The sequence below is a fragment of the Stigmatopora nigra genome, chromosome 3 (assembly GCF_051989575.1).
Source record: "Stigmatopora nigra isolate UIUO_SnigA chromosome 3, RoL_Snig_1.1, whole genome shotgun sequence".
NCBI lineage: Eukaryota > Metazoa > Chordata > Actinopteri > Syngnathiformes > Syngnathidae > Stigmatopora > Stigmatopora nigra.
The window spans coordinates 7,152,469-7,177,836 of record NC_135510.1 but is presented as its reverse complement, the minus strand read 5'-3'; the positions used below and the strand labels follow the sequence as shown (position 1 = coordinate 7,177,836).

The 25,368-nt window shown below is 39.4% G+C and overlaps 1 long non-coding RNA gene across 1 annotated transcript in view; it reads left to right on the top strand.

Moving 5' to 3' along the window:
* Positions 1-25,368, top strand: part of LOC144194431 (uncharacterized) — a 168,123-nt gene that overhangs the window by 46,253 nt on the left and 96,502 nt on the right. Inside the window, exon 2 of the long non-coding RNA XR_013325887.1 lies at positions 15,682-15,765. This is a non-coding gene — a long non-coding RNA (uncharacterized LOC144194431). The remainder of the gene's footprint in view (positions 1-15,681; positions 15,766-25,368) is intronic.

The following is a 25,368-nucleotide window of genomic DNA, read 5'->3' as shown; positions in this document are numbered from 1 at the left end:
CTGTGCCATGGGGGTAGCCAGTAAACTTTTGTGGAAAAAAAGGCCACAAATGTCATTTACAAGACTTTTGAGCTTTAGCTGTTTTGTTTTCGGTATTTGTTCTATTTCTAATGCCAAAGCTGGTTTTACTAGACACCATTTTCATGTTGGATTGTATGCAAGTGGATTTATATTAAGCCATCATACACAGTTTTAAACCTCAAGTGGATTTTATTGACCAATGCTTCGCCAACTTTTTTTTTCTAAAAGTATCACTTCGGATTAGGCAGCTTGATTTAAAAACAATCTCGGTGATGTATCAAATTTACAAGGCATATTTATTTTGAACTTTACAAAGACTGAGACTCCTGTCCTCAAGAATGTCATTGTTTTTTAGGACTTGACCAGGTGTCTACTCCGATTATCTGAGTGGAAAAGATGTAGGCAATATGTTTGTCAGAAGCGTACACTGAGATGTACTGAAGCATCTTTAGCAGCTCACACCCACATCACTTGCTCAGATGGGTGCAGATGCTTTGAAGTATGGAGTGATGTTTACGCCCACACTCACACCATTCCTGCTCACACTAAACACCATCACTGGACCATTGGCCCACTGTTTAACACACGCCATCTCTCCTAGGATAGGATTCCTGGCATGAATGCCCCTCTATTATGAGTTTTTACACAGAACTTAAAAGATAGAATCTTGTCAGAGTTTTAAGAAATAGCTAAAATTAGCTAAAGCCTTGTGGTTTGGTTCCCATGTCATTGGTAACAATAGCAACACATGATTTGTCACTTGGTCTAAGCAGTCTTCAGTTAGATTGACAACAGAATACTTACGAGCTGGTCCACTTCCTTCAATGTGCCCTCGGAAAAAACAGGCATATATCTGCAGTGTTAATGTTTAAGCAATATCCTGCATAACACCTATTAATAATTTTTCCAATACAACGATTTCATTTCTTGGAAAACAACAACTGGCTGCCACAGCAGTGATAAAAATGGATGGTCCCAGTGACTGACTCAGCAAAATGGTAAAATTATTTTACACAGAATAGGACAATGGGTTGTGACTCAGTGAAGTCCAATACATTGAATTCGTTAAAATACCCCCCTGAGGTTATAGTGGGCCTTTAATCCTCATTTAACGACCATTTTATATTCAACTTGGAATGCTGGCAGTTGTCAACTCTGAGCCTGGCTTAGCTCAAATGAACTGGACGTCTAGCACCGTCAATTGGAACCAAAGAGTTTGGATTAACGTGTCATATTTGACTTCAGTTCTTTGTCCAAATGCTTGTGTAAACATTTTTTATGACGACGCCAGCCCTAATTGCAAGGAGTGAGTGATCCCCACCATGCCACCTGTCCTTGAATAGGGACGCATCAGGAGAGGCGGTGTGGATGAGAGCAGCTGGAGAAGGTAATGCCTTCTTCACTCCAGGTCAGACGCCAGACAAGCTCGAGCAGGCCCTACTTACTCTGGCCTAATTAGCACCCGTCAACAGGGAAATCTCTCGCCAAGGTGCGCCTAGTTTTGCAGCCAGTTGCTTCAGGGTTAATTCTTTCCATTTTAATGTTACCCACACCTTCTCCGAGAAAAGATTAGAAAATGGGATTAGGTTGCAGCCAGATTATTTGGTTTAGTTTGCATTTTTACTTTCATATCGTGGCTGTGTTTTCATTTTCGTCATTATCAACTCTTGTGGAAAAAACACCATACTGAATACATCAAAAAACATGATAGGCTCACATGAATGAATACGATTTTTATTTGTCCAGTATTTTTGAACGCGCATACCCATTGTAATACTGAAGACGGCATTGTGTGGTTTTGGGACAGATGTGCAATCCTGTAGTCCCACCCCTCACATACATACAACTGCATTTACCAGCCCCCTCCCATGCACAGTGCTTTTCAAGTATGTTTCTAGCTAAATGGTAGAAGGGGGTTTAGGGGGTGTTTGAGAGTATCAGATGTCTTTAGAAAAAAAAGCAGTTGTCAGGTCTGGCTGAAAATGGAGCATGACTTTATTTAGTCTAAATTGTATTCTGCTGAAAACAGTGTGGCCTCACACAACTCGCCTCTTTGAAGTGGCCATTTGTGTTTGGCTCAGAGAGCTAATTTAATGGAACTCTATTAAGGGCTATGTTTTAATAGAATTGCCCCCTCTACCCTGCTGTCGCACAAATGAATATTCCAATACATTTATGTCCGCCAGCTGTCATTACCTCAAGCACAGCCATTGACGGCAACAGACGTTTATATATGATAGGCCTGTTAGTGAATAATCCAACTTGGAATTCACATTGCAAGCAGTCTTAGATATTCCTGCATGAATACGTTGGAAAGGGTCTAAAAACATATCTTTGGCACTGAGTCTAATTCGGTTGATTGTTTTCTTCTGTTTTAAGTAACACAATCCCAACTTCTTTTTTTGGATGTTGACATTTGCTTCATAGACATAAGTGCACACATTCAGATTTACACAGCTGTTGAAGATTAGAAGAGAGGAAGCAGGGTGAACCGCACTCTTGGACTTGACCTCTAACCTGCATGGATAGCATCAGTATACATATTATGAGGTGTTCACCCCAAAAAAGGCAGAACAGAGAAACTTTGAACCCTGACAACATTTTCTCCTAAGCTTCTGCTGAAGGATTTTGACTTTAGTGATTCCAGCAAAGTATAAGGGTGGATGATAATTAATAGCTTCCATTGCAGGGAAAAACCCTTTCACTGCAACTTTCCCACTGGAAGGAGTGCTGAAGTGGCTCAGTTCTATGGTTCCGTCCTACCTGGGGCTATAGACAAGTGCTATCGTGCATGTTAAATAAAGTTCCCCCCCGCCGAGTCTCTCCTCTGTGCCAATTCCTCAAGCTTAATGAAATCTTCCCTTGCGCTTCGCGTTCATGCCTCATCCCCGCTCTCTATCCCTTCTTCACGAATCATTTCTCCTTCATCTTTGTTTAGTAAGGTCATAAAACTGAGAAAAATGCTCACAGACTAAGACAAATCATTTCTCCCCATCAAGTATTTTGTATATATACGTGTGTGTGTGCATCTGGAAGGGACACTTACAAATGTGTCTGTTAATCCTGTCTTATAATGCTACTGTCTAGGAATAAGTAAGGTCATTTAACTGTAGCTCTATATAACAGCAGGCGATAAGTCACACCAATGAGCTTTCTACCTGGGAATGATACTATTTCACCACTTTCGCTTTCCTATATTTTCTTTTTGCCTTCTACTGATCTATCTTATTAGAAATTCAGCATATTGTTTTAATAGTTTGTCAATTTAGAGGACCAATTTATTTAAATGAAACTTAGTTTATCATGTGAGCAATAAGTGTTTTATTTCATAGTTGTCTGTTTAATTGTCCTGTTTAGTCCTCTCAAGCAAAATGACTCCAAAGACTAAGATATGATCAAAAAAGCACATTAAATCCTATTTTCATTTATTAAACATTGTTACCATTTTGTTAGTCTAACAGTAATACAAATTACATACATTTTAAATTCATTTTTCATATTAACACATCTAGAAGGGACGGATTCTTCTTGTTTTTTTAACATTTATTTGTGTATTTTTAGATAATCCATTTGTTTAATACACTCTGATTGCAAACAAATTCCCAATTGACTGCCTCTGTGAATACATAAGACTCACAAAACAATTAAATCAAACATATATCATCAGACTGGCTAGTCAGCGACCAAAGCCCTCTTTTGGCTCGTTTTTTTTAGCATGTTAAATGTTGCTGACATTCCTCTTTTTTGAAGCAGCACCAGGAGTAACATTGACCTTGTTTCAAAGAGAAGTGAATGAAGCTAGTCTTTGAGTTTACAATGAAGTAGTGCCAGGTATTGTGTGACAGGAGAATTTAATGGGGGTCAAGAAGTTGAGAGCAAAATGAGGATGGTAAAACGAGACAAGCTTTGCAGAGTTAATCATCCAAATTTGTCTCGACTTGAAACTCTATATAATTTTCTCATTTGGGACATGAGAATTCCAAATATGCCTTCTGCGATATTTGCAGCATCTAAAATGAGCAAGTCATCCCTAAAATGATAGATTGATACTATGTGGAAATAGCTTTTGTCTTGCTTAATCTTCCCCTTTCTTTGTTGGGAATTTACATCTTGTTTTCACGACAAAAAACACAACTAATTATCGTGACTACTATTTTTCAGTCTGCAGTAACAGTAAGAGTAGTCGTGTGTTCTATGCAACTTGGCAGCGTTTTCGACCATTCGGGTTGAAGAACTCCATTTAATGTAAATGCTTGCCAATTTTTATTTCAGGATCCACGATCATGAGGTCAAAGCTTTGAAGAAATAAATACAGTATACTTTCAAGCACCCGCATTTGATCATAGAGAACATTGCAGAAACAGGGGCTCTTCAATCCCTCTTAGAACAAACCTTTCCGTTGCCCTAAGAGACTTGTTGGCCAGTGAAGGCATCACATGGACAGATGTTGTTGGCTCACGTGAGAGTGAAGTCATCATCAAATCTCCTATTGCTGTTTTTTCACGTGTTTTTTCTTTTGTCCTCCCCCTGTTTGTTGTGCCAGTCTGAGCCTGTGCGTACTTGCAGGCAAAGCCGTGACTGATGCGCAGCCAAGCCTTACGCTGACGAACATGCCCGTGTACAGTAGGAGACAAATCAACGCACTAATGAGTACCCTGAGCGTGCGCATGTGAAACATTCTGACTGTATACTTGTGAATCTTGCCCGAGGGGGTCTAGGCTGTGGTTTGAGGCCTTTCAACACAAGGACTGATTAGACACGTGGCTGACTGTGTCGTGTGTCACTAGCATGAGTAGTCAAAGACGGTCCAAATTGAATGAACCCTCAGGGCCAGCTGGAGTTTCCCTGGATCATGTGCATGCTGTTTTTTTCTTTTCAATGTTTTTTTTTTATTCTTGATTTAACGCAACAGCTGTCTGCTTACAATGTGGATGCAAAGGTTGATGTGTGTACAATTCGTGGTGCAACATAGAACCTTTTATAAACAAGTCCAGCATGGTTTGGCATGTTACATGCGAATATATACCAAAGGAAGTGTGCCCTGCAAACCAGCTGTTTGTTTTAAGTTTTTACAATATGGAGCTGTTTGTTTGAAGTTTTAATATTTACTATATGTTGTGGTTATCCTTATAAATGTAGGTTATGCCTTTACCGTTGTTAGGCTTTTACCATTAACAGCTGCATCTTGGCTGAGCTCAATACTTCTGCCTGAGGTCTGAAATTTCAGCCTATTCTATTTTCTGGTGGGAGACATTAACCCTCATCTTGCTGGTGGGGTGTCTAGGTTTACCTCGTTAGGCAGGGGGAACCTATCATTCCCAGTGTCCTTTCTTAATGGAATGGACAGTTCCAATAACTCTTGATGCCATGAGTCAGCGTAGGCAACTCATATTGAGTGTAATAACATTTAGAAATGGATGTCTTAATACTGGCTGCGTCATTGTTGGGAGTCTGGAAACGTATGAAAGGTGCTATTCATTGTTCTTACTGTGCATGTGAAGAATGGATTCAGAAAGAAAGTAGCATAAAAAAGAATGTATTAGTTGAATTATTTGTTAAATGATAATCTCCCAGAAGGATTTTAATAGATTCTCATATTCAACCCTATTTTGTAGTTCAACTAATTTTTGTTCACTTCCCAGTTCCAACTGTTTTGCTGGAGTCGTATGAAAATGATCAGTCTGTCAACATACCATATCAAATAACAAATCATATTTTGGGGATGGGCGGTTGTGGATGAAAGAATTTGAGTATCTTTCCACTCCTCCTTTGGGACTCTACCAAAAGTGGTATGGTACGAGTGGTTATTTTTAGTTTCTTCTCAACTTTTGACAATAAAAACAATTGCATCTTCCATTGAACTTAACTGGCTGAGAAGGATAAAAGCCGGGATTGCTGCCTGTGCATGTCAAAGCTTCAGGTTGCAACACATAGTTGTCTCAGCCAAACTATTTTCTCCTCCTTGTTTACTCAGTTCTTAAAGCATGCCTCCCCCCTCGTTAAGTCGGTCGGCGGTGCCGCGCTTCAGGTGGTACGGTGCTTTTTTTGGTGGAGATCGGGCTTTCCTCATGTTCTCTGTCACAAGAGCATGCCAAACCCAGGCAACACGCCTCTTATTACTCAGTTCATTGAGTGAATGTGACTCCCGTTCTTATCAATTCCAGTTTACACTTTTGGTGTACTTCTGTAATAATGATAATGTGTCACATTGTAGTTGCTGAAAATTGAGTTTCAATACTACCATGATAACCTTAAAAGTGTTACTTTTGTTTGTCTTATGTGTTTGAGAGGCTAATCGTGTCAGGATCCCTTTAATTGTAACATAACTACTTCCCATCGAGTATCATTTAAGCTTGTTTTGTTTTCTCTCTTTTTTCTGCTACTGCTGTGTGTGATGTAGGAAATGTAGGAGATGTTTGTCTTTTCACCCGGGTTCCGTTGTCCTTTGTGTGTCTTGTCTGAAACAGCATGTCAGCCAGGCAGGGCGGCTCTGGGAGGATTCGTGTATGTGTATGAGGAAAAATAAAGTGTGCGCTGAATACAATGTTAAAAAAAAAGTGGTACGCCTGCCTGCACACACCACACACACAACAGCCTTTGGCCTAATGGGAGCTGACACTCTGACAGGCTCTCTGAGCTCTTTATCTGGGCTTCTTGCCTTCGATTTGGTGTGTGTAGTTACTTATGCAGTTGTGTGTTGCGTTTCACGTGCGTGTGACCTCAGCGGGGGTAGTCGCCAGGCCCCAAGAGAGTTTTTGAACCCCCAACCAGAGTCAGCCTAATTTACATTGAAATGGGAGAGTGGCAGGGCCTCTTTATGGACTGTTTGCTTTTGCTCTATAGAAAAGATTCAGGCCCGCCCCTTTTAACATACGCACACACATATGTAGGGGAGATGCATGGGAATGCCTAGTTGCAGCTTACAGATTGTGTATGGAGGGAAATTTGTTGCCAGCAAGTTCTCGTTGCAGAAAAAAAAGTGTTGTACTCGTAACAAATCTAATTTGTAGTTGTGGAAGTAAATTTAGTGCAAAGGGAATGTGTAGTGAGTTATCTTGTGTAACAATCCAAGTTGCTGTTGCTACAACTACTAATTTCTTTGTATAGCAACAAGGTACTTTTGTATGAAACTTACCCCAAAAGAACATATATACTTTTTTTGCTATACCTGTTTTCCTTTGGCACAAAATTTAAGTGCACTAGTTAGTTGAAGAAGTCACTTGTAGCTGTTAAAAGAAGAGTGTTTGTAATTCCTAGTGGACAAATGATGTGACTACATCTTATATATTATACAGATTGTTTTTGCTACCACTAGTAATTTGTTTTACTCCAACTACAAATTACAGTTAATCATGCAACTACCCAAAAAGTTGTTTTCCACAGCGAACAACTTTTTACACCAACTGTATCTTTACCACTGAAAACACGTAAAGAAAATCTACCACTATAAGGTACTTTTGCACCAAATTTACCTTCACAGCGGTGCTGCGCCCTTTTTTGTGTACATGTAAGTGTGTATGTAGGGGGTGTAGCATGAGTTATGCGTGTAAGGGTCAGAGAGGGCTGCTTGATCAAGTCCGTGTTACGAGGCCACAAGGCTGCTAAGTGTTTTTCCAACTCCAGCTCTCTCGCCCCTCCTCTACCTTTCCTAATGACTGCAGGCCAAGTGCTGATGCGGAGTCTCCCGGGCTCGTACCTCAGCTCACAGGTTCCCCGCATCAGATTAACGCCACCTGAGGCATAGATTGCTGGGTTTGAACTCTCTCCTTCAAGAACTTCATCGTCCTCTGGAGAGGAAGTTCTAAATCTGGCCTCAGAACAGCGCACAGGCAGAAAGAGCTCCCAAAGTCAGCGTAGGCTGCCAGAAACCACACGTCTAATTATAGTCTGCAGGAAGCGAGAGGGAAGAAACCTTAAGCCCATACAATTAGATTTTGCTTAGGAAAACACTGGAGCAAAGTGCTGGGCACCTCTTCTCTTCTTTCTCTAAGCAAGTTTGCCATAAGGAAATAGGAGATGTGGTCTCATGTCCAGGTTAATGTACTACAGTATTTCCCCACTCTTCTCTCTTATCTTTCTATAGGGGCCCTTTTATGAAAAGTAGAGCAGGGTGTGGCTATTTCAAGTTCCATTCACAAAAGGAAATGAAATCTATAAAAGCCATCATTTATTAACACTTTCTCTGTGCAAGTTAAAAAGGAATGTGTGAGAATTTAAAAATTTAGACATTGCAAAGTTAATGCATTTTAGATGCAAGGCAAATGCAAATAGACTTTTCCATTTTTGTCAGTTATTTTTTCTGGGGAATCATACATACAATCATACATATCTGGCTTTTACATGATTAATTGTAATATCTGGTGGTTATTTTAAGTTAATAAATATCAAACAATTATAGATTATTTTAAAGATGGAGAATACAAATCCAGTTTCCGCCCACATCCCAAAAACATGCACCAGGGTAGGTTGATTGAACACTCTAAATTGCCCCTAGGATGTGAATGGTTGTCCGTCATCTTGTGCCCAGCAACTGGTTGACCACCCGTTCATGGTGTCCCACCCCCCTGGTGCCTATAGTTAGTTGGTATAGGCTCCAGCACCCCTTGCGACTCTTGTGAAGATAAGTGGTTCAGAAAATGAATGAAAGTATTAGGGAAAACCACACAGTCTCACTATAAACAATTTTATTAGGTTCCCTGCAAATCCCGGAATGATGTGGACCTCAAGTGGTGGGCATTAATTCAAGAGTACATTTTGTTGCTAGGATTCTTTGGCTCGGCAGAAAACTTGTGTAGGACTATTTGTGTCCTTGATTTGTACAAGTATTCAAAGTACATGTTTAGTGTTGAGCGAGTGGATGCCTGCCATTCAGATTGTTGACACACTGACACCCTTTGCTCTGTTCAAATGGAGCTCTTGTCTTCACATTTGCATAGTTTGTTTGATCAGGTGTCAACATACTAATTTATACTCAAGTGTGAACCCAACAAATGTGTTACATTTTGTGACAGTGGCTTGCAAAGGCTCAAAACCAATACTTTTGTCATTTTGGGTTCTGACTTTATCAGATAAAAACATGTCTTTTTACTGTATAAATGCATAACTAGCCCAGGCAACTGTGTTAATAAGTAGGTGTTAAACACTGAATAATATCTGACTATAACGTGATAAAATTCAAGTCAATGTTGAGCTTTTGATGATATTTACATTCTTGAAAACAATTACTGCAAAAGTAGACAGTGATTCATTTTCTTCCGTGCGATGAAATGAAATTAAATGAAGAAATAAACAGGCCACGTTTTCAAACCAAAACACGTTTTGCAGGCGGCCAAACACTCTCACACCATAAACTACTTCACTTAATATTCGCTACTTGGCACACAATAGAAATGAAGTTCACATTTTGAATACAACTTGAATGACTACTAAGTAGTCGACTATATAAAAGAAATCTTTTTGCTTTTGTGGCCTTTTTGGTTGCTGTCGCGACAGTATATTGACTGCTGAAGTAGGCCTTAGGAATTGCCGAGTGGGAGCAAAAACTCCAAACTTTCTTTGGCCTGAGTTTGAATGAAGTACTTGTCAGCCTGGAATTTAACATCGGCCACATTGTACATACATTAGCCGAGCCATTTTGGACATAGGAATGCACGTGTGGGGTTTGCTTGAATCTGTGTTTTTGGAAACAGAAAGCACATTTAGGCAAAGTGGGACTTGTTTGCTCTCTAACTGCTTCCATTTCGGATGAGTCATTTTTTTGCAATTTGCATCCTCTTGATTTGATCCAGATGGAGAAGTTTTGTTAGAGTTATGAATCATATTTGTCTCACAGTGAAAGGTAAAGCACAGACAAATAATCAGGCATATAATAAATGGCACAAATAGCAGGCACATCCATTATATGCAAGATTACAAGTGTCGCTGGTTCCTGATGTCTCATTTCCAGGACTTTTGTTTCAGAGCGGAACCATTCCACATCCTTTGCACGACTCAAACAATCATCACAGAGTGACACACACTGGCATACTCACTCTAAACAGTCGACTCTGAACTGTGACCAATAAACCCTCAAGTGTCCAAGCAAGAGAGCTTTTATGTTTGTCCAAGTGGTCTACCGCTTATTTTCCCTTTAGGATACGGACGGGGACACACATACAGGGTCGGCTTACTTTTCAGAAAAACACAAACTAAAGCAATTTAAGCTGTTGTTGATTTGTTTTGAAGTAGCGGGTTTTTAAGTTGTTATGGGTCTGGATATCATGTTCGGAGTTAAATTGTTTTGGTCATTTTCTAAAGAGTACACGTGGTTTTGAAATAATGTTTAAAAAACAGTTTTCATTCCAGTTTTCAATGTTATTATTGTAAACAAATGTTCAGGAAAAGACTAAATAGAAATGAATGAAAAGAGGGATAAGATAAAACATTATTGGCTGTTCATTCAAGTTTAAGTTCCAATATAACTATAATGACCTTGCAATAGATGATGAAGTTTCATAAAAAGCATTCAAATGAGATCTAAAAAGATCTTATGGTACCTTTCCAAGTTTGTACTACCCTTAAAAATGACATTTTATTAATAAAATAACAAAATAACAATGGAGACATAGTAAGGACAAGCTGCTCCAATACATTGCCAAAAGATCATTTTATCATGTTAAAACTTTTAATCTTTTTTTTTGGTTGTCACACTGTATTCAGAAGTGTATACAAGTGGAATAATAACAGTCTTCACAGCGCATTAACAAAGATGTCTGACTCCCACAGTGAGCAACAATTTTCAATTCAGCCCTGTTTGTGACTCCATTTGAAAATGGTGAAGCTCACCTTTACACTGGACTTTATTAAGCACAGCAGTGTATATATCTAATAAAATGTGGCATTTTTGGTACAACAAATGCCTTCAAAGATCATGGTTTGGAATTTTCAGCAATTGATTTCAGGAATGCAATAAGGTGGCTTTCGGTCGTCAGTATGAGTAAACCCGTGCAGATGGAATAGAACATTTCTCAAGTGAAATTCCAATTCAAAAAGAATAGTCATTCTATGCTGTTAAATTGATGAAGCAAGCAGCACAAAATACAATTGAAGTGAGTCATTATCCCTTTTGACCCAACAATTAACTTGCTTTCAAGAAAAACACACTTTTAAAAGTCATGCACCCAATGATTTTCTTGCTTTTTCCGGCCGCGGGCCCAAATGTCTTTTAAAAAAAAACCAATAAATTATTACTATTACCAAGACAACCGTAGTCGCACAACATACAATGATAATAAAATCCAAGCCACCATGTTTTCCCAGGCCTAAATGGTGTTATTTTTTGTCTCAGTAGACCTCAAGTCTTGTTGATCCATCATAAAACATCATTCTTTCAGCAAACATTCTTATATGTCACTGCAAAGCGGAAGACTTTTTCTTTTTTAACTGTCTGAAAAGCACTGTTTTCTGTTATTTGTCAGTGGAGGACCTTGAAAAAAGTCTTTATAGTTGAGAACTTGAAAATCTTATGAGAACAATTGCTATCCTCTATAGTGGTCCATTTTCCTCAGAATCCAAAGTCCTCCAATGTTCCACCTGACAATGCATCGATCACAAATTGTGAAATTGTGAAAGTAATTTCTGTTTAATGGAATTCCTGGCAGCTGTTTACCAGTTAGACCCAAGGCAAAACAGAAGAACAGACAACAAGACAATTTTATACTCTTTCGCAGCTTTTGAATTGGACTTGTATTGAATAATTTACAGGAAGCTTGTTCACAGTAACATTAGCTACACCTCCACAATCTAATATGGTTCATTACATGGCTTTTGTGAGGTATCTTCACACACAGTTACTTAGAAATATACTGAAACATGATAAAATACACTGCAAGAAATGTCTTTTGATTCAGACAAAAAATAAAACGAATCAAATATAATGTAAATAATACAAAAACTATACCAAACAGTGTTAAATTATGCAGAAGAAAAGGCAGTAGGCCACACATTATTTGTGCACTAACAGCAGGGTCATGAATATTAAATCTAGCAGTATGGAAAGAGTGTTGCTGTTGTTGTGAGTTCAGTTGATGGCTTGCAGGAAGAAGCTGTCTCTGAGTTTCTTCGTCCTAGTCTTGATGGACCGGTAGTACCTGCCTGAGTGTGGTAGGTCAGGCACGGTGACTTTTTTTTTTTTGTCATATGTGATTGCTTCACTTTTTCTAACGTGAAAATACCAGTGAGTGAAGGAAGAAACTTATTTAGGGGAAAAAAACGTTACTCCAGTAAGTCCAAAACAGTCCTTTTGGTACAAATTATACAAATGCATAGAATGTAGCAAAGGTTTTGCTGAAAATCTTTTTGTGCGGCAATCCTGGGGTTTCGTTCCTAATAAGCAGCCCAGTCCATCTGTAAGGCTGCTATCAATCATTCTGAACTCTTATGTGACTCCATTCATTAAAAGCCACTCTCTATAATCAGAATAGTTGACTGAATATTTGTTGGTCCACAGTGAATTAGGTCTAATGTCATATCTTTCATCCTCTCAACTGATTATTTATGTATATTGATATTGACAGCCATATCCATAACATTGAACAAAACTCGTCTTTTTTGCATATCAGTCATTATTTTGTGCTAAATTAGCCTCAAGTGGGTTTTTTTTTTATAATATGAAAATATAGCAGTCATTAAATTATCCCACCTCCGAGCTTGTAGATGAAAATAAGTCACCAGTCAGCACTGAAAAGCCTGAATGATGTTATTCGTAAATAGTTTTATCTTCCGGATATGCTGCTGCGGAAAGGCACTCAATGCTTTCAAGCAGTTGCTTCTTATCTGAAGCAAGATGGAAGCCAAGGTGACAACCACAATTAGACGGGACGATGCTAGACTGGAGAGGGCCACACACATTGTAATTACTCTGTCACCCCAGTGGGGCCATTGACACCCAAATACTGGATACAGAACAACTACTTCACCACTGGAACAAATATACCCACTATTAAGATCAAGATAAATACCCTCAATGTGAATGTGAAGAAGTCAGCAATAATTAGTGTAAGAAGAAAACCACTGAACGAGTAGTAGAGAGTGCAAAACATATTTCAAAACATTTTTTTATGTTTTTCTCCCTTCGGAAATGTTCCGCTTTGAGATATCAGCTGAATATAAAGGATATGTTATTAATATTGGTCTCGCAAATTGGCAAATTGCCCAAATAAGATGTGATAGAACTGTAAATGCAATGTGTGCATTTTGTGTTTGAAGAAAAGGAATGGAATATTTTCTTAATGAATTACAAATAAACTCTCCCCTTAGAATGCTTTGCTTAATCCTTTGAATTTTGCAGTTTATTTGTAAGCATCATGAGCTTTGAGAAATTCAAGGGATTTTTTTTAAAAAGCTTTCACCATTTACATTAATCAGTACAATACTACTCAAAACGAGAGTCAGATAAAAGTGGGACCCAAAATCAACCAGAAAAAGGGCACTTGTATCCTCAAAAACCTCTGACCAAGTTGCATGTATCTCATGATTCAACTGTAGTTAATTAAAATGACAACTAAACTTTACCAGAACGGGAGCCAATACACCCCCCCCCCCCTCACAGAAACACTAAGAAAAAAAATCTTAAAACTCATTTGTTTTGCTGGCCTGCAGCAAAGGTGAAAATAGTCCAAGTTGTCTCAATATCCAGTTGTTATTGCAGCACGAGTCCAGGCAGGTCCCCTGAGCCAAAGCAACAAAGATGGTCGGAGCGTTCTCTGAAAACAAACCTGAACTCCCCGAGGTGCAAGACGCTTATTTATCCTACAGATACCGCCGGCTCGGTTGCTCGAGGGGCGGCCTGACACAACCTCCCTCCATATTTTATATGTCCAGCCTGGATGAGCTGACTCTGCCAATCTTGCTCTTCATTTTGAAAGTGTGTCACAATATGATCGTGTGTGTGTGACTCTGCTCTCTGCGATAAATGTTAACGGAGCATCAGTGCCTGGAGCATCTTTTGGAAGCTTTCACTATATTCAATGATTGATCTCTCCTTTTTGCCGTTCGTCCTATCTCCACTATCTGTCCTCAAACTCTCACAGTTTCAATATCATCTTTTATCAACCTCCTTGTTCTTTTTCTGAGACATTATAAATAACAAACATCCTACCTCCTCAGACATATTGACGACACAAATATCATTCGCTGGCAAAAAAAAAAAGAGATGGTGATTAATGGCGTCCAAAGGACTGGATACATTGCAGCTGTTTGTGTTTTTGTGATGCCTGCACATTTCCCGCTGGCTCTATACATATGCTGGGATATTTACATTCAAAGTTGACTGATAACATAATTAAAACTGTGTAGTGATCTGTGGCAGCTGTGTTCCCACTGCACACCCCAAACCGGTCAGTAAATAAGAGCCTGGCCCAAGAGTCGCTCGGCACGACGCAATATAGTGTGTATCCACTGAACCTGTACGTTCTGGACAAACAAACCAGCTTGTACACTATCATCATCACGATCGTTAAAGCTGTTTTACATTTTATTACATTTATGGGATGTATTTTTGTGTCTGGCTTCCTGCCTAAAACTTTTTTTCACCCAACGTAATGACAGCTTTTTGGAATCTTTATCCAGCATATGCGGCTCCGAGAAAGCGCTGCACTCTCCTTGACTTGTCATTCGGTTGTTTACTCGGTACAGGAAAAATAAAGTTGACTTTTTAACTATTGTCATATTTGAAAGTTGTCAGAACACATGAAGTAGGGTGAAGAGAAATCCGGTCTGGGAAGTGTACTATTATTTGGATAGACTTACACATCATTACATTCTTTAATTAGAGGTTTGATTGGAAATGAGGATTTTTAAACGAGAGTTGAATGAGTTTTGCAATACTGTTTGATAGTAGATTCCGTGTGATATTTGCATTTTCGACATGTTTTTTTTTCTTTCATTGATGGGGCGGAGCTTAAAACAAACAGAACAACGGTAAAACCGGGCGAGAAAAATGAACAAGAACTGCAACTTTTTAAACGAATGGCCGCCCTACTCAAACCGTGAACCCGCCAACTTTACATCTCCATCGTAACCCTTTGAATGTGTCATTTCATGTCATTTCAACAAACAGCTTCTTTATAGAGGAACTGCCAACACCAAGACACATCTTTATCTTCAAAGTAGAACGAAAAGAGATTTCTTGATCCAGGCTGACCAGCCAACCACATTTATTCTAGCGAGGATTAAAGGAACTTTCAGAACAAAACATTCACATCTCGGCTGACTGACAATCAGGCACTGGAAAGTTAGAGAAAGACTTGGCGGGGTGAACGAAAGGCAGCAAGGGAAGAGAGGTCAGAGGGTTGTGCGGTCCACTTTGCTTTTTGCTTCTGTTGCCAAAGGATTGGGTTGTGTCCCACAACAGAGGTAACAATACGGCACAAGCTGCTTTGCGGTTTTGTTGTCACATTAGTACTGAAAGATGGCCTTCAAAGCAGTTAGTGTAACTGAGCAAGTGTATCCACCCTACAGATGGTGTGTTTGATGCATGCCCTGTAATAAATTCTGTCTCAATAGTCTACACGAGACAATAAATGAATGAAACGTATTTTGCATGGTGCAACCCAGCAAACGACATTACAATTGGCGGAACAAGCGGCGCCTGCATTGATTTCTTTTGCTTATTTTTTGCAGTTCAAAGCAAGCTGGACTGTACTTTGATGTCCATACAAAACTCTGAACTGGAATGTGACCTCTGTCTACATCTGCACTCCAAAGGTAAACACACATATTGGGTTGTTTTGAATGACAAAAAAACTAAACTGGTTGATGTACAATTAAGAATAATTCAGAGTACATCAGCTTTCACTGTGTCTGAAAAGAGCTATTATCCACTGTAGTACCTCTTCTCATCTTCCTTAGAAAGGGCAGGATGTACTTTTAACATCTCGCTTTTTTTTTCTACTCTTATAATATGCTTTTCCCGATTTGGTGCCATAAATTCCCACGTATAAGACAGTCGTGAATAACGCATTCAGTCTTGATCCAAATTTGCTGGTTTGAAACATAATATACCTGCATCTCATGTAGGTACTAAAATTACCAAGTGCATCACTGTGTTCAGACCCATGTCTGAACATTACTGTTCCCCAAAAAAGACAAATTGAAGCTTAGAGGGAGTTTAGGGCTTGTTGAGCACTAAAAACTTTTCTTTTGTTAGTAGCTAAAGACATTTTGTACCTGGTCATGTGACACATGACAGAACATATTGTATAGCATTATAGCAAAAATTCTTTCTCCTGGAGAAAAATATCAAACAAAAGTAAAATACAAAATTTAGCTGTTTGTTCATTTTATTTGGACAAACTGAGTTGGAAGAAAACAGCATAATATTACTAAAAGTTCACATCTTTGTTTAAATATGGATATAATCATACAACTTTAATTTGTTTCTCATATAAGCTCCAAAGCACCAAAATAACGATTTCAATTGAGTCTGAACTATATCAACTATCCACTCCATTCTATTCAATAAAAAAGTCAAGCATTAGCTTTCGTAGAAAAGACAACGGACTGGCCTGCTGAAAGCATCCATTCTGTGCTCTCAAAGGCGGTCCAGTCTTACCAAATCTAGTTTTGTGGGACCTGTCTGGCGCTGAATTCTCACAGAGTGCGAGGGTCTTTCATCTCCCAGGCCCTATCACTAGGAGCAGTGAATCAGGAGCTAAGGGACCATCAACTTGCAATGTCCCTAGCCTGTTTCCCCACACTCCAACCCCTCCTATTGCTGCCTGCTGCAGGGCTCCTCTCAAAGGAGTCTTTCAGTATTGTGTTGAGGCCCGGTTCCAGGTCAATAGGAGCCCAGAGATTTAGAGGTGCAGAATGAGTGGGAACAAATGGTTTGTTTGGTGAGGGCCCTGTAGTAGCTTTAGAACTTCCATCATACTGAAAGTATTGCTGACTCAGAGCTCTTTAGGGTTCCCGCAGCAGAACTAATGCAACGGCGATGACAGGGTGCTGAATCTTCCCACTTGAGGTTAGGAAGGGCTGCTTTAACTCAAAAAGTCCCTATCATATTTGACTTTTTATTTATTTACCAGGAAACATATTCTTCCTGTCTGAACAAAATACCGCTGAAGGTCCAGGCCAAATTAAATTCGGTGACACATGCTGTGGCATTTCTAGAAACACAATTAAACTGACCTGCGAGGGGCTGACATTTGAAAGTAACGCATACTGTATGCGCCTATCAGCAGAATCGCTGCAGCAAATCATTATCCGGCAGATGGATGAACCATCGGCGATTGAGTATGTATCCTTCTTTCTCCTGTGATCCATACCATGTGGTAGGTTGCATCCTTTTGCAAGGGTGTCTTTTGTTTAGTGTCCCATCTGTCCCGGGTGACATTCCGGTGTCAATGGTGAGACGTCACCTCGGCACTCCATCTCTAGCTATCTCTGCTCCAGCTTTTGTGTGAGTCTCAGCTTCAGTCTGGGCTGTATAATGTGACTGATGTCCTCTGGGCAATCTGCTGTTGGGACAAGGACGTGCTCGGGTGATCCGGTGAGGCTGATTGGCGCCTGGCGAAAAAGGAGAGGACGCCCTGACCCGGGAGGCGCCGAGGCTGTCAGGTGCCAAACCGGCCTGTTAATTATGCATCCGCATAACCATTGCTAAAGCCCGCCCTTCCTGCTGCTTATGTGGCGTTGAGTCATGGAATCGTCAGATTCACTGGCACCAAAAATTCACCGCCCTCTTTTTTTGCATGATGCCATATGAAGGTGAGAATTTGGACACAGCTGGTCTCTGGTTGAAATTGATGTGTGTGGGCCTCCATGAGTACTGGAAAAACATCCATGGGTGTGTTGGAGCCCTTAGATTACGAACAGTACAGTGCAGTATAAGCTGCCATCGCCCAGGCTTTTTAGTTATTATTCTTATTTTTCTTTCCAGTGCAAGTTTGTACACCTAATGCCACAAACATAATAATTTTGAGTTTAGTTTTAGAAGTGAAAACAAAGAACATTCCCAATTGGACTGCCATGATGATTATTTTGAAATGTAGAACTTTCTCTTTCAAAAGTTTCAGAAAGATCTGGGTTCTCCTTGAGACTTCTTGAAGCTATAATTGGAGCTAAATCCCCTTGAGAGAGTTTTGCCATTAAAGTGTTGTGACATAAAATGATTACCTAAGAGCACATGTCATTTAGACAGCTAATTAATTATGTTGCTTTTCAAAGTCACTTTATAATGTATAGCTAACTTAATTGAGGCATGACGAGGTGAACGACTCTGCATAATTCATGATTCTGTTTCTTATTCTTGGTTGCAATAAGTGCCATTTCAAATCATGGAATCACATCTGCATCTTTACCAACTGACCGTAAACTCATGGCCTGAACCATTTTTTTTTGTACTTAACATTCATGTTACCAGTAACATCATTAGTGTCTGGGTGACCAAGCCAATATCGATGCTTTGACTTCCTAAATCCCTTTCCTCTTGATCGTATTGTCTTTCGCCCCTTATATATGCATGCTCGATTCCCCCCTGGTTTTTTTTTTGTTTCAGATTGTCTGATGGCTCGGCTAATTTTGGTGGTTTATCACTGTATTTTGGCTAACCCACCGAGCTGCTTTCTGCTGATTTAAATGGCGTACCCTCTGTAACTCTCTCTCTCTGCGTCTGTGTGCGTGAGATCTATTGTTAGAGGCAGTGCATGCCAACACCACTTTTTTAATCTCAGAAAAAAAGGCTTGTTTGAGATAAGCCTCTTTGGTTAATGCTGACGTTTCTCTTATGACAAAATGACTAACGAGCATGTCTTCATGTGTCTGTGGGAGTCATACATAGTCTGAAAAAGTGATTTGCTAGAATTTGTAAATAGTCACAGCTCAAAATATAATTTGCAATTAGTGAGATGGACAAACTCAAGGACGTTGACTCGTTCCTTTCATAAGATGATGAAATATGAGGCATGTTTTGACTGTCTGTTCGTCCGTCCCAGCACCGATTACTCGCATCAGCAGGGAGGCAGTGGACTGGGAATTTGTCGTATTGGCTTAAGATCATTGAAGGTCACTTGTGCTAGACAGAATGATTTCATAATAAAGGAGAGTTAACAAGGCATGGCAATCCAAGTGACCATAAACATGGCCGGATATTGTGAACTCATTTGACTCATCAGTGATAAAACGTTCAGTCCAATTCAACTGGTACGGCTACCAGTGAGAATTCACTAAACAAATGCACGGACGGTCATTGTTGTCTAGTCATATTCATGCACAACCGGGCTCCAAAATAAATTTGATGAAGATTGCTGTCGGAGGCTGGCAGATTGTCCTTTATGCTTGCTTGTGTATTGTTGCCAGAGATTGTTGGTGCATTGGGGATACATTGGGAGGGTTTGCAAAAGATTAGACAGTGACTGTCACCCATGCGAAGCAGAAATAGCAATAAATGCTCAAAAAGCAACAAATACAAGGACAGGACACAGTGTAGTAAATGTAAATCCAGCCTACGGGATTCCCAAGAAGCTTAACTTATAAGGTTTGTTGCAGTTCATGCATTGTACGATGTGTTGTCGCCGTAATGGCACTTGGATAAAATGTCTAAAGAAAATAGCTTTTAGTGTTCTTTCATAACTTAATTAGTGTTTTTTTTTAAATTGCCGCTGACATTTGAGGACTCACTGGCTGGTGAAAATGTCGACGGATTTGAAAATAAATACAAATCGAGCACAGGGTGATCTCAAGTGAAAAGGGGAGATTTGACAATGGCTTGCATAAATGTCTGTCTAGGGAGCAAGATGTCCTCTTGAAAGAAATTAATGGAAAATGAAGGAATCTCCTATAATTTTGTGCTTGCTGTGTTGAGCCTGTCACATTCCTGTCTTGTGGTCTGTTTAACAAACACAACTTTAACTTGAAATTAAAATGTTTTGACAATTGTGTTGGAGGCTTGAAGGAAAAACATTTATAGTTTCCCAAGTCAAAGTTTTTTAGAATGTCAGTTGTTGTTTGACATATGAATATGCAAAGCAATTGTTTTTGGACCACAAGGGTTTTGTCCCAAATATCATAAGGACTTATGCTCATTTAAATGAGCAATCACCAAATTCTAATTCTATTTCTATTGTTTTTATTAGATTTCTTTGTGTATTTTCAGCATGTCTTTGATCTGTTTAAGTAATTCTATTGCTGCCAATGGTACCCAGTGCATTGTAAAATGGAGATAGTTTGCAAAACGTTAAAAGAAGCTTTAAGGTTTACTGCGGACAAGGACGATGATACAGGATCATGGTGTTCTTTGTGGCTCATAAATTTGAGTAGGTTTTGTTGCAGGTTAAGTATGAATAACTGCCGAACAAACCGACTACATCAGGCACTTTGACTGAATTTGGCAAGCAAAATGTACTTTAAATCTTTGTGTACACTTTGAAACAACAGTCGCATATATCAATCTATTTTTTTTCCATTTTGATTTATGTGTTCAGTCATGTGGTAGAGTTCATTTTTATTTACACACCGTCTGGTCTTCTTGTTAAATGTGTCAAGATGACTTCATATCCAGGGCTCGTAGAACTGTCCTAGACGCGTTTTTATAAGTCTCCCTAAGTGCTCTCAGTCCTGTCTCAATATTGATAAATTGCCAGGTTAATGTCCCAATGGACTCTTTTACATTTCAAATGAGTTTGGATAAATAAAAGCATCCAATTGATTAGATTGTATCATCAGACACGTTCAAGAACACTTTGAACTCATATAAAAATGCAAAGCGCAAATATGTTGTCAAAAATAAGCAAGATGGTTAAAGTGGGCGGAGCACCCAAGATGCAGTGCTTGGGACTGCATGGCCACAGGTTTAAGACCCAAAGACAATAGTCTTGTGTTTTCCCTTGGCTCTGGCAAGGTGCCCTTGAAAAGCCTTTCTGATACCTATTTCATTAAGAATTCCCAGTACGTCTTAGATTTTATTAATTTCCCCACAATTCCGTGCTGCTTATCAAAGGTCAGCCTATTGATCCACCAACCTAACACTTTTGTATTCATTTACTAGCCCACGTATCCAATCTGCAGCACAAGATAAGAGATCATGTTTGCTAAAGACTACATAAATTTGATTCAAAAATTTCTCTGACTACATTCATTATACTACTTGTCTAATGACAACAGCCAAAACCATTTATGCAAAAAATAGTTAGTGTCCTCCCCAAGAAGAAGAAAAACAGCAGCAAGGGAGTTTTTGAGACCTTTTTTTGCGAGAATCTAAAAAGGTAATTGACAACTACACTTGTCACTGGCAGTGAATGATTTTGGAAGATTTGGGCCTAAAGCAGAATCTCAATAGGTGACACTTTTGCAATTTCCCAAAAAGAAGACATGCAAACATTATAATTCCAACTTTGTATGAACTCACGTAAAATGCCTACTTGCAAAATCTTCCCCAGTTTTATTCTGTGCTTTTTAAAAATTCTTCTAACCCGTAAAAGCGCTAAAGATATGACATTGAGAGAAGTTTATGATTGAAATGAAGGCACTAAATTGTAAAAAAAAAAAAGTCCGGCTTCTTGCTATAATTGTATTTTTCCATACATACTAGCACTCATGAATTATAGATTTTTCCCAAGCACACACTCTGGTGCATCGCCGCATACAGTACACTCGCTGACGTCTTTTTGCCGGGTAATAAAATAGTCCAACAATGTGTAGCCATGCATTGTAAAAGCCTTTAGTAGCCCATCACTGTCTTAGATCCAAGATACGCCACTCTGCTCCTGCCTTTTAATGTTCTGCCTTTAGTGCTGCCAGACAACGTCACTGCTTGAGACAGAAATAACGCAGTTAATAAGATTCAAATATTTATCCTCAAGCGACATAGGAAGAACAAGTTGTGACGTCTGAGCCCATCTCCTTCCCTCCAACTTGTGACTGAGCTAAATCCATCCTGTTCTTCATGTTTAAAATCACAATAGCTCAGAATCAGTGAATGTATACAAGGTTGTTTTCAAGGACAAGTGAACGTCGCATTGTTTGCTATTGCTCCCGCCGCGCTCAAACACATACTCACACACGTACACACTTTTCCTCCAAAACCAGGCCATTCTCCTTCTCTGTGTGTGTGTGTGTGTGTGTGTGTGTGTGTGTGTGTGTGTGTGTGTGTGTGTGTGTGTATAAAGAGAGCTACTCATCAGAGCCTCTTAATTACATCGTTCTCTAAAGGCATGACAAGTTAAGCTTCTCTCTTTCCTGCAAGGATCTGACGCATGGAATCATTTCTAAAATAATCCCAGTGATCAATAAGGCGGATAGTCATGTCACTTTCTAATCAGTGACTGCAAGTAACAACCAACATCCACTGTCAAATTATTTTAAATTAAAGTTAACAAAGCCATGCTATTATTATGGCATCAAAAGTAAGATTTTTTTTTCAATGCATTGGCTGTTATTGACAACATTTTAGGTCCAATCCGGTTGAATTGTGAGGGATTGCCAGTGAATAATCACTGCCAGACTTCCAAGTTCAAATGGATGGTATGTCTATTGCCGTCAATGGCAGCAAATGAGAGGAACAATTACACATCTACACATTTTAACTGCTCTCCCAAAGTTTAAATGAGTGCCTTTATTTCTCAGCATATGGTTAGGCTTGTGTGAAATTGCCTTTGCATATGTGTAATGTTTGGAGATGTATAGTTAGTTGGGTTGCAAATTAAAGGAAAAATGCCACATGAGCCAAAAGCAGCTGGCAGAATCATCATCAGTACACACTGGAATATATTCTATAATGCCTAGGGAGCTACTATATAGGGTAGGTGCATATTTATCCACAATAAATCATATGAATTTGATGTTTACCAACACTGACCACACTCTTTTAAACTTCAGTCCCACCATCCTCTGGCATTTTCAACAGCTATGGCATCTAATATGCATCAGAATCATACCTATCCCACATTTAAGTGTGAGGTTGTGATATTTACCCTTTGACCTATTCAAGGTGGAATTTTGAAGTTTCTGGAAGATTTTAATTTCATTAGCAACTAAGGACCCCTAAATATAACCCAGATTTTTTTTCCTTTAGATTTTTCACAAATGCCTCTGAAGTCCACATTCATTTGCCCAACTTGGTCTTTTCTCTCTTATGTCTCATAACTGTTTTTTTTTCCTGTATACAAAACTGTCAGTTGAGGAGTCCAAAAGTTATTGAGTTCAGAAACAGCCTAGACTATGATAAATTGGTTCTCAAGCAGCAAGGCTCCTTTCTTCTCTTTGTTTCCACTTTAAGGGATGAGTACACACCACTTTATTAGGAAACTTTATAATTCAGTCAATTTGGAAACCTTTCATCGGGATTAGAATTGACAGGGGTGTTTTGTAAGTACTTTTTTAGTCATTCTGAGTTTCTAACCAAATCCAGATACAGAAACTAGACTATTGACACTAGAAGACTATGAAAGAAGTATTGGTTCCACTGACACTAAACAAGATTTACTAACTGTACAGAGGCTTTGGCTGGGAACCCAACTTGTCCTTGCTACTTGACAACCCAGCATTGTGAACCACTTTGCTGCCCGAGCACAAATACACAAAATTTGGTCTAAATATGTTGACTATTGTATTATGTGCAGTGCATTCTTGCAACTCAGCAATAGGCATCCAATCAATTTCAATTGAGAAGGCTGACAGTGAAAATAGATTGTGCTTCTAACATCTCAATGGCAGGCAGCGACTTAATTGAGTTTTATTTTTCGAGACTGATAATACTATGCCACTGGTTTACGACTGGATAAATATTGAAAAGTCAGAAAAGAACAACTTAGTCCACCTCCCTAAGCAAATAGTCTTCAGGAGTTCACTGCTTTCTTCTGATGTCTTTTGAGTTGTTTGGTCCTAATTCCGCTGTTGTGATTTAAACAAATACAAGAGAATCACGGCGCCTCCTTACTCAAACATCACCTTACATGCAGAAATCTGTTCACTTTGGCTTCTGGCCTTGTAAATACCAAAACCTTGTGTTTGGTGTTAACTGGTGTGGGGAAGATGAATGCCCTCCTCTAAAATGTGTTACCCTTGTTGCCTCTTGGAGTATTAGTCATGTAAACAACATTGCCTTATTAATGGTAAAAGCTTTCCCTAATGATCCACACCTCGTATGAGCCTGAATATCAAGTCAGGGCGTAAAGAGCAGCCATAGATCATCATAATAAATGATGGGAAGCTGCTAAAATGCTCAGGGTGGGAATCTGTATTCGTATTCCCTCTCTGTTTTTCCGTCTGATTCATATGCTGTTTGCCACAAATACATCAAGGTTGTGTGATTCCTCCATTAAACCGACACTTCTCTGGAGCATATTTTTCATACGCTCAGCTATTTGGAGATGACAGTTTTCCTAAAAGTCAACAGCAAGGATATACACCACACTGAAGTTTGTGCGATCCAAAGATGAAGTCACAGTAGGAGTTTCATCCGAAAATGTTTTATTATTATTATTTTTTTTTAATTCTAAAGGCAACTCCAGTGGGAACTGCAGTAATTTGCAAATCTAATCAAATGTGTTGCAAAGACTCTGTATGAGTCTCTTAACGGGTGTTCTGATATCTGGCTGACTTGATCGGTCCCCTGAGAGAAACCACAGAAGCCCTGTTGTTTTTATCATGCGGGATGTTTCTGGAGAAAATTGGCAGAACTGTGAATTTCTACTTGTCAAATGTCGAGCTTTCAAAAGGCAGCCACTGGTAAATAAACAAATTCACATTAGCGTGCTTTGGGATGCTAACTAGCTCGACCAAAATGTTTCTCCTAATGGGGTGTGATTATTTTTACCGTGCCGCCGCCGAATGCGCCGTGACAGCGATAATTCCATAATGAATCAGAATTGTATCTGTAATTTTAGCTCTAATTGCCGCCACTTGCACACCAAAGCCACAAGCATGTTGTTTTTAACAACTCCAATCATTGTAAAACAGCAGACCTGTTCACATCACATCAAACAGATAGAGAAAGTGCTTGAGGGGTAAAAGCATGAGAGGTCATCAAGAGGGAGGGTGGCAATAAAAAGGAGGCATTATGCTAGCTGCAGGTGGACCTGTCTTCTGTGCTTCTCCCCTCCAATTATTTGACTCCCTCATTAGCTTTACTGAAGGTTGGATGGAAAGGATAATGGTTGAGTTGCTTCAATCACTAGCCTCCACCCGAGATGGACTACCGGCGTGGTGACGAACAGGCAGTGGACGTCAATCAAGACGTCATTGAGTAGTTCCACTTACGGTGTGCGTGACATGAGACGTGATCAATTGTAGCCCAGGGCGCAGCAGACGTGATGACATTCAGGGATCATGGCTGAATGTGTTCCTTTCTTACTGCTGTCTGGTGTCGGA